At 39.7% G+C, this 9,168-nt stretch overlaps 1 pseudogene; it reads left to right on the top strand.

The window, feature by feature from the left end:
• Positions 1-1,030: 1,030 nt before the first annotated feature.
• LOC112408945 (heterogeneous nuclear ribonucleoprotein H-like) lies at positions 1,031-2,278 on the top strand (annotated as a pseudogene).
• Positions 2,279-9,168: the final 6,890 nt, after the last annotated feature.

Here is a 9,168-nt window from a genome sequence, read left to right as displayed (position 1 = left end):
TTCATTCTTTTACATGTAGCTGTCCAGTTTTCCCAGCACCACTTATTGAAGAGGCTGTCTTTTCTCCAGTGTGTACTCTTACCTCCTTTATCAAAGATAAGGGGAACATATGTCTGTGGGTTTATCTCTGGGCTTTCTGTCCTGTTCCATTGATCTATATTTCTGTTTTTGTGCCAGTACCATACTGTCTTGATTACTGTAGCTTTGTAGTATAGTCTGAAGTCAGGGAGCCTGATTCCTCCAGCTCCTTTCTTCTTTCTGAAGATTGTTTTGGCTATTTGGGGTCTTTTGTGTTTCCATACAAATTGTGAAATTTTTTGTTCTAGTTCTGTGAAAAATGCCATTGGTAGTTTGATGGGTATTGCGTTGAATCTGTAGATTGCTTTGGGTAGTATAGTTATTTTCATAAGATTGATTCTTCCAATCCAAGAACATGGTATATCTCTCCATCTGTTTGTATCATCTTTACTTTCTTTCATCAGTATCTTATAGTTTTCTGCATACAGGTCTTTTGTCTCCTTAGATAGGTTTATTCCCAGGTATTTTATTCTTTTCGTTGCAGTGGTAAATGGGAAGTGTTTCCGTAATTTGTTTCCCCTTAGAACTGCTTTTGCTGCATCCCATAGATTTTGGGTCATTATTTTTTCATTGTCATTTGTTTCTAGGTATTTTTTGTTTCCTCTTTGATTTCTTCAGTGATTTCTTGGCTATTTAGTAGCATATTGTTTAGCCTCCATGTGTTTGTATTTTTTTATAGTTTTTTTTCCTGTAATTGATATCTAGTTTCATAGCATTGTGGTCAGAAAAGGCACTTGATAGGATTTCAATTTTCTTATATTTACCAAGGCTTGGTTTGTGACCCAAGATATGATCTATCCTGGAGAATGTTCCATGAGCACTTGAGACGGAAGTGTATTCTGTTGTTTTTGTATGGAATGTCTTATAAATATCAATTGATTTTCTTCTCATCTGTGCTGAAGTTGTGTGTGGAGTCTGTTTTGACGCCAGGACTCCCTAAAAGACGTTGATGTTGGGCACCAAAGGTGGCGCGGGATTCATGGTGAAGGTCCGGGGTTTGTCTTGGTCTTGCCCGGCCAACAAAGTGCAGCAGTTTTTTTCTGACTGCAAAATTCAAAATGAGGCTCAAGGTGTTCGTTTCATCTACACCAGAGAAGGCAGACCGAGTGGCGAGGGTTTAGTTGAACTTGAATCAGAAGATGAAGTCAAATTGGCCCTGAAAAAAGACAAAGAAACTATGGGACACAAATATGTTGAAGTATTCAAGTCAAACAACATTGAAATGGATTGGGTGTTGAAGCATACTGGTCCAAATAGTCTTGACACGGCCAATGATGGTTTTGTACAGCTTAGAGGACTCCCCTTTGGATGTAGCAAGGAAGAAATTGTTCAGTTCTTCTCAGGGTTGGAAATCGTGCCAAATGGGATAACATTGCTGGTGGACTTCCAGGGGAGGAGTACGGGGGAGGCCTTCGTGCAGTTTGCTTCACAGGAAATAGCTGAAAAGGCTCTAAAGAAACACAAGGAAAGAATAGGGCACAGGTATATTGAAATCTTTAAGAGCAGTCAAGCTGAAGTTAGAACTCACTATGATCCACCACGAAAACTTATGCCCATGCAATGGCCAGGTCCCTATGGCAGAGGGTATAACAGCATTGGAAGAGGAGCTGGCTTTGAAAGGATGAGGCGTGGTGCTTATGGTGGGGGTTATGGAGGCTATGATGATTATATGTCTATAATGATGGCTATGGACTTGGGTCAGATAGATTTGTTTTTCAGGAATGTGAGATCACAGATATGGGGATGGTGGCTCTACTTTCCAGAGCACAACAGGACACTGTGTACACATGCATGGATTACCTTACAGAACTACTGAGAATGGCATTTATAATTTTTTTTTCACCACTCAACCCTGTGAGAGTACATATTGAAATTGGTCCTGATGGCAGAGCAACTGGTGAAGCAGATGTCAAGTTTGCAACTCATGAAGATGCTGTGACAGCTATAGCAAAAGATAAAGCAAATATGCAACACAGATATGTAGAGCTCTTGAATTCTACAGCAGGAGCAAGCAGTGGTGCTTATGGTAGCCAAATGATGGGAGTCATGGGCTTGTCAAACCAGTCTAGTTATGGCGGCCCAGCCAGCCAGCAGCTGAGTGGTCATTATGGAGGTGGCTATGGTGGCCAGAGCAGCATGAGTGGATATGACCAAGTTTTACAGGAAAACTCCAGTGATTTTCAATCAAACACTGCATAGGCAGCCAAGGAGCACTGAACAGCAGCTACTTTAGTAGTGGAAGCTGAGCATCTATGGGAGTGAATGGAATGGGAGGGATGTCTAGCATGTCCAGTATGAGTGGTGGATGGGGAATGTAATTGATTCTGATCACTGACTCTTGGTCAACATTTTTTAAAAGAAAAATAAAACTTAAGTTTTAACAGTTTTGCAATACAAGCTTGTGATTTATGCTTACTCTAAGTGGAAATCAGGATTGTGTTAAAGACTTAAGTTTCAGTATTTTTGAACACAAACATTCATTTAGGATGTAACTAGGTTGAGTAATCTATTACTGTTAAATAATTTTCAGCTTTTCTCAAGTTATATTGTAGGATGTATTTAAGCAGTAGGTTTATTTAGGTTAAAACAGCTGAATTGTGTTAAATGTTGCTTGCACCACATTACGTTGAACACTGTTTGGATGCATTGTTGAAAGACATGCTTTTTTGTAAAAGTCAATATAGGAGCTGTGTCTACAATTAAAAGTGAAACATTTGGCATGTTTATTAATTCTAGATTCATTTAATAACCTCTATGGTACGTAAGTTTAAGCTTTTTTTTTAAGTTAATGGGGAAAATTTGAGACGCAATACCAATACTTTAGGATTTTGGTCTTGGTGTTTGTATGAAATTCTGAGGCCTTGATTTAAATCTTTTCATTGTATTGTGATTTTCCTTTTAGGTGTATTGCGCTAAGTGAAACTTGTCGAATAAATCTTCCTTTTAAAAACTGAAAAAAAAATCAATTAAGTCCATCTTGTTTAATGTATTATTTAAAACTTGTGTGTCCTTAGTTACTTTCATTTTGGATGATCTGTCCATTGGCGAAAGTGGGGTGTTAAAGTCCCCTACTATGATTGTGTTACTGTCGATTTCCCCTTTTATGGCTGTTAGCATTTTCCTTATATATTGAGGTGCTCCTATGCTGGGTGCATAAATATTTACCATTGTTATATCTTCTTCTTGGATTGATCCCTTCATCATTATGTAATGTCCTTCTTTGTCTCTTGTAATAGTCTTTATTTTAAAGTCTAGTTTGTCTGATATGAGAATTGCTACTCCAGCTTTCTTTTTATTTCCATTTGCATGGAATATCTTTTTCCATCCCTTCACTTTCAGTCTGTATGTGTCCCTAGGTCTGAATTAGGTCTCTTGTAGACAGCCTATATATGGGTCTTGTTTCTGTATCCATTCAGCCAGTCCATGTCTTTTGGTTGGAGCATTTAATCCATTTACATTTAAGGTAGTTATTGATATGTATGTTCCTATTACCATTTTCTTAATTGTTTTGGGTTTGTTTTTGTAGTTCTTTTCCCTCTCTTTTGTTTCCTGCCTAGAGAAGTTCCTTTAGCATTTGTTTTAAAGCTGGTTTGGTGGTGCTGAATTCTCTTAGCTTTGCTTGTCTGTAAGTGTTTTAATTTCTCATTTGAATGAGATCCTTACTGGGTAGAGTAATCTTGGTTGTAGATTTTTCCCTTTCATCACCTAAATTTGTCCTGCCACTCCCCTCTGGCTTGCAGAATTTCTGCTGAAAGACCAGCTGTTAACCTTATGGGGATTCCCTTGTATGTTATTTGTTGCTTTTCCCTTGCTGCTTTTAATATTTTTTCTTTGTATTTAATTTTTGATAGTTTGATTAATATGTGTCTTGGTGTGTTTCTCCATGGATTTATTCTGTATGGGACCCTCTGTGCTTTCTGGACTTGATTGACTATTTCCTTTCCCATATTAGGGAAGTTTTCAACTATAATCTCTTCAAATATTTTTCAGTCCCTTTCTTTTTCTCTTCTTCTGGGACCCCTATAATTCGAACGTTGGTGCATTTAATGTTGTCCCGGAGGTCTCTGAGGCTCTCCTCAATTCTTTTCATTCTTTTTCTTTATTCTGCTCTGTGGTAGTTATTGCCACTATTTTATCTTCCAGGTCACTTATCTGTTCTTCTGCCTCAGTTATTGTGCTATTGATTTCTTCTAGAGAATTTTTAATTTCATTTATTGTGTTGTTCATCTTGTTTGCTCTTTAGTTCTCCTAGGTCATTCTTAAACATTTCTTGTATTTTCTCCATTCTATTTCCAACATTTTGGATCATCTTTACTATCATTACTCTGAATTCTTTTTCAGGTAAACTGCCTATTTCCTCTTCATTTGTTTGTGCTGGTGGGTTTTTACTGTGCTCCTTCATCTGCTGCGTATTTCTCTGTCTTCTCATTTTACTTAACTTACTGTGTTTGGGGTCTCCCTTTCGCAGTTTGCACATTTGTAGTTCCCATTGTTTTTGGTGTCTGCCCCCAGTGGGTAAGGTTGGTTCAGTGTGTTGTGTAGGCTTCCTGGTGGAGGGGACTAGTGCCTGTGTTCTGGTGGATGAGGCTGGATCTTGTCTTTCTGGTGGGCAACACCACGTCCAGTCGTGTGTTTTGGGGTGTCTGTGAATTTATTATGATTTTAGGCAGCCTCTCTGCTAATAGGTGGGATTGTGTTCCTGTCTTGATAGTTATTTGGCATGGGGTGTCCAGCACTGGAGCTTGCTAGTCATTGAGTGGAGCTGGGTCTTAGCACTGAGATGGAGACCTCAGGGAGAGCTCTTGCCAATTGATATTATGTGGGGCCAGGAGTTCTCTGGTGGTCCAGTGTCCTGAACTCGGCTCTCCCACCTTAGAGGCACAGGCCTGACACCCGGCTGGAGCCCCAAGATCCTGTCATTTACATGGTGAATGTCAAGACCACTAATCTCCCCTCAGTCGTGTGTTTTGGGGTGTCTGTGAATTTATTATGATTTTAGGCAGCCTCTCTGCTAATAGGTGGGATTGTGTTCCTGTCTTGATAGTTATTTGGCATGGGGTGTCCAGCACTGGAGCTTGCTAGTCATTGAGTGGCTGGGTCTTAGCACTGAGATGGAGACCTCAGGGAGAGCTCTTGCCAATTGATATTATGTGGGGCCAGGAGTTCTCTGGTGGTCCAGTGTCCTGAACTCGGCTCTCCCACCTTAGAGGCACAGGCCTGACACCCGGCTGGAGCCCCAAGACCCTGTCATTTACATGGTGAATGTCAAGACCACTAATCTCCCTGCCAACAACTCCAGAATGTCAGCAGCCAGAGTTTGATTGTTCCAGTCAGGAGATTGAATGGGTCATCTCACCATTGCTGCCTCTCCAACAGACTCAAGAATTCTCCTCTAAACGCTTTGAAGAAGCAGTGCTATAGTCCAATGGGTTGGCAGCGGGTCAGCAGAGATCCCCCCAAGAGATCCTGAGAGAACTGCAGTAATTTTCACCTGTTCCTCATCCTCCACCAGTGCTATGGTGCTGCCATAATACTTCCATACAAAGGCCCTGCGTTTCTCTTTCTGAATTATGGTTTTCTCTGGGTATATGCCCAGTAGTAGGATTGCTGGGTCATATGGTAGTTCTATTTTTAGTTTTTTAAGGAACCTCCATACTTTTTTCCGTAGTGGTTGTGTCAATTTACATTCCCACCAACAGTGTAGGAGGGTTCCCTTTTTACCACACCCTTTGCAGCATTTATTGTTTCTAGATTTTTTTGATAATGGCCATTCTGACAGGTGTGAGGTGATACCTCATTGTAGTTTTGATTTGCATTTCTCTAATAATTAGTGATGTTGAGCATCTTCTTATGTGCCTCTTGGCCATCTGCTTGTCTTGCTTGGTGAAATGCCTATTTAGGTCTTCTGCGAATTTTTACCTGGATTGTTTGTTTTTTTGACGTTGAGCTCCATGAGCTGTTTGTATATTTTGGAGATTAATCCTTTGTCTGTTGTTTCAGTTGCAAATATATCCTCCCATTCTGAGGGTTATCTTTTCATCTTGTTTATGGTTTCCTTTGCTGTGCAAAAGCTTTTAAGTTTCATTAAGGTCCATTTGTTTATTTTTGTTTTTATTTCTGTTACTCTAGGAGGTGGGTCAAAAAATATCTTGCTGTGGCTTATGTCAGAGTGTTTTTCCTATGTTTTCCTCTAAAAGTTTTATAGTGCCTGGTCTTACATTTGAGTCTTTAATCCATTTGGAGTTTATTTTTGTGTATGGTGTTGGGTCATTTTCTAATTTCATTCTTTTACATGTAGCTGTCCAGTTTTCCCAGCATCACTTATTGAAGAGGCTGTCTTTTCTCCATTGTATGTTCTTGCCTCCTTTGTCATAAATTAGGTGCCCATATGTGCGTGGGATTATCTCTGGGCCTTCTATCCTGTACGATTGATCTGTATTTCTGTTTCTGTGCCAGTACCATACTGTCTTGATTACTGTAGCTTTGTGGTATAGTTTGAAGAGAGGGAGCCTGATTCCTCCAACTTCGTTTTTCTTTCTCAAGATTACTTTGGCTATTCGGGGTCTTTTGTGTTTCCATACGAATTGTAAGATTATTTTGTCCTAAATCTGTGAAGAATGCCATTGGTAGTTTGATAGGGATTGCATTGAATCTGTAGATTGCTTTGGGTAGTATAATTATTTTCACAAAATTGATTCTTACAATCCGAGAACATGGTATATTTCTCCATCTGTTTATGTCATCTTTTATTTCTTTTATAAAAAATAAATTTATTTATTTATTTATTTTTGGCTGTGTTGAGTCTTCGTTGCTGCATGCGGGCTTTCTCTAGTTGTGGTGAGCAGGGGCTACGCTTTGTTGTGGTGCGTGGGCTTCTCATTGCAGTGGCTTCTCTTGTTGTGGAGCACAGGCTCTAGGCGCATGCGCTTCAGTAGTTGCGGTGCACGGGCTCAGTAGTTTTGGCTCATGGGCTCTAGAGCTCAAGCTCAGTAGTTGTGGCACATGGACTTAGTTGCTCGGTGACATGTGGGACCTTCCCAGACAAGAGCTCGGACCTGTGTCCCCTGCATTGACAGGCAGATTCTTAACCACTGCGCCACCAGAGAAGTCCTCTTTGATTTCTTTCATAAGTCTTTTATAGTTTTCTGAGTACAAGTCTTTCACCTCCTTAGGTAGGTTTATTCCTAGGTATTTCATTCTTTTTGTTGCAGTGGTAAATGGGAGTGTTTCCTTAATTTCTCTTTCTGATTTTTCATTGTTTGTGCATAGGAATGCCAGAGATTTCTGTGCGTTAATTCTGTATCCTGCAACCTTGCCAAATTCATTGATTAGTTCTAGTCATTTTTTGGTGGCATCTTTAGGAATTTCTGTGTACAGTATCATGTCATCGGCAAATAGTGACAGCTTTACTTCTTCTTTTTCAATTTGTATTCCTTTTATTTCTTTTTCTTCTCTGATTGCTGTGGCTAGGACCTCAAAAACTATGTTGAATAAGAGTGGCGAGAGTGGGGACTTCCCTGGTGGCACAGTGGTTAAGAATCTGCCTGCCAATGCAGGGGACATGGGTTCAAACCCTGGTCTGGGAAGATCCTGCATGCCAGGGACAACTAAGCCCTTGTGCCACAACTACTGAGCCTGTGCTCTTGAGCCACAACTACTGAGCCCACATGCCACAACTACCAAAGCCCATGCCCCTAGAGCCTGTGCTCTGCAACAAGATAAGCCACCGCAATGAGAAGCCTGTGCACCGCAACAAACAGTAGCCCCTGCTCGCCACAACTAGAGAAAGCCTGCACACAGCAACAAAGACCTAGTGCAACCAAAATTAAAAATAAATAAATTTACTAAAAACAAAAAAATGTGTGGCGAGAGTGGACATCCTTGTCTTGTTCCTGATCCTAGTGGAAATGCTTTCAGTTTTTCACCACTGAGTATGATGCTTGCTGTGGGTTTGTCATATATGGCCTTTATTATGTTGAGGAGGTTCCCTCTATGCCCATTGTTGGGAGAATTTTTAACAAAAAGCAGTGTTGAGTTTTGGCAAAACTTTTTCTGCATGTATTGAGATTATCGTATGGTTTTTATTCCTTAATATGTTCCATGTGCACTTGAGAAGAAAGTGTATTCTGCCACTTTTGGGTGGAGTGTTCTACAAATATCAATTAGATTTATCTGGTCTATTGTGTCATTTAAAGCTTGTGTTTCCTTATTTATTTTCTGTTTGGATGATCTGTCCATTGGTGTAAGTGGGGTCCCCTACTATTATTGTGTTACTGTCGATTTCTCCTTTTCTGGTTGTTAGCATTTTCCTTATATATTGAGGTGCTCCTATGCTGGATGCGTAAACATTTATAACTGTTATATATTCTTCTTGGATTGATCCTTTGATCATTATGTAGTGTCCCTCCTTATCTCTTGTAACAGTCTTTATTTTAAAGTCTATTTTATCTGATACGAGTATTGCTACCCCAGCTTTCTTTTGATTTGCATTTGCATGGAGTATCTTTTTCCAACCATTCACTTTCGGTCTGTATGTGTCCCTAGGTCTGAAGTGGGTCTCTTGTAGACAGCATATATACGGGTCTTGTTTTTATATCCATTCAGCCAGTCTGTGTGTTTTGGTTGGGGCATTTAATCTATTTGCATTCAAGGTTATTATCGATATGTATGTTCCTGTTACCATTTTCTTAATCATTTTGGTTTGCTTTTGTGGGTGTTTTTCTTCTCTTGTGTTTCCCACTTAGGGAAGTTTCTTTAGCATTTGTTGTAAAGCTGGTTTGGTGGTTCTGAATTCTCTTATCTTTGGTTGTCCGAAAAGGTTTTGATTTCTCCATTGAATCTTAATGAGATCCTTGCTGGGTAGAGTAATCTTGGTTGTAGGTTTTTCCCTTTCATCACTTTAAGTATATCCTGCAACTCCTTTCTGGTCTGCAGAGTTTCCGCTGAGAAATCAGCTGATAACCTTATGGGGATTCCTTTGTATGTTATTTTTTGTTTTTCCTTTGCTGCTTTTAATATTTTTTCTTTGAATTTAATTTTTGTTAGTTTGATTAATATGTGTCTTTTTCCTAGGGTTTATCCTGTATGGGA

Source organism: Neophocaena asiaeorientalis, unplaced genomic scaffold, assembly GCF_003031525.2.
Source record: "Neophocaena asiaeorientalis asiaeorientalis breed wild unplaced genomic scaffold, Neophocaena_asiaeorientalis_V1.1 scaffold182, whole genome shotgun sequence".
Lineage (NCBI taxonomy): Eukaryota > Metazoa > Chordata > Mammalia > Artiodactyla > Phocoenidae > Neophocaena > Neophocaena asiaeorientalis.
Note: the sequence above shows the minus strand (reverse complement) of the source record. Positions and strands in the feature narration are given on the sequence as shown.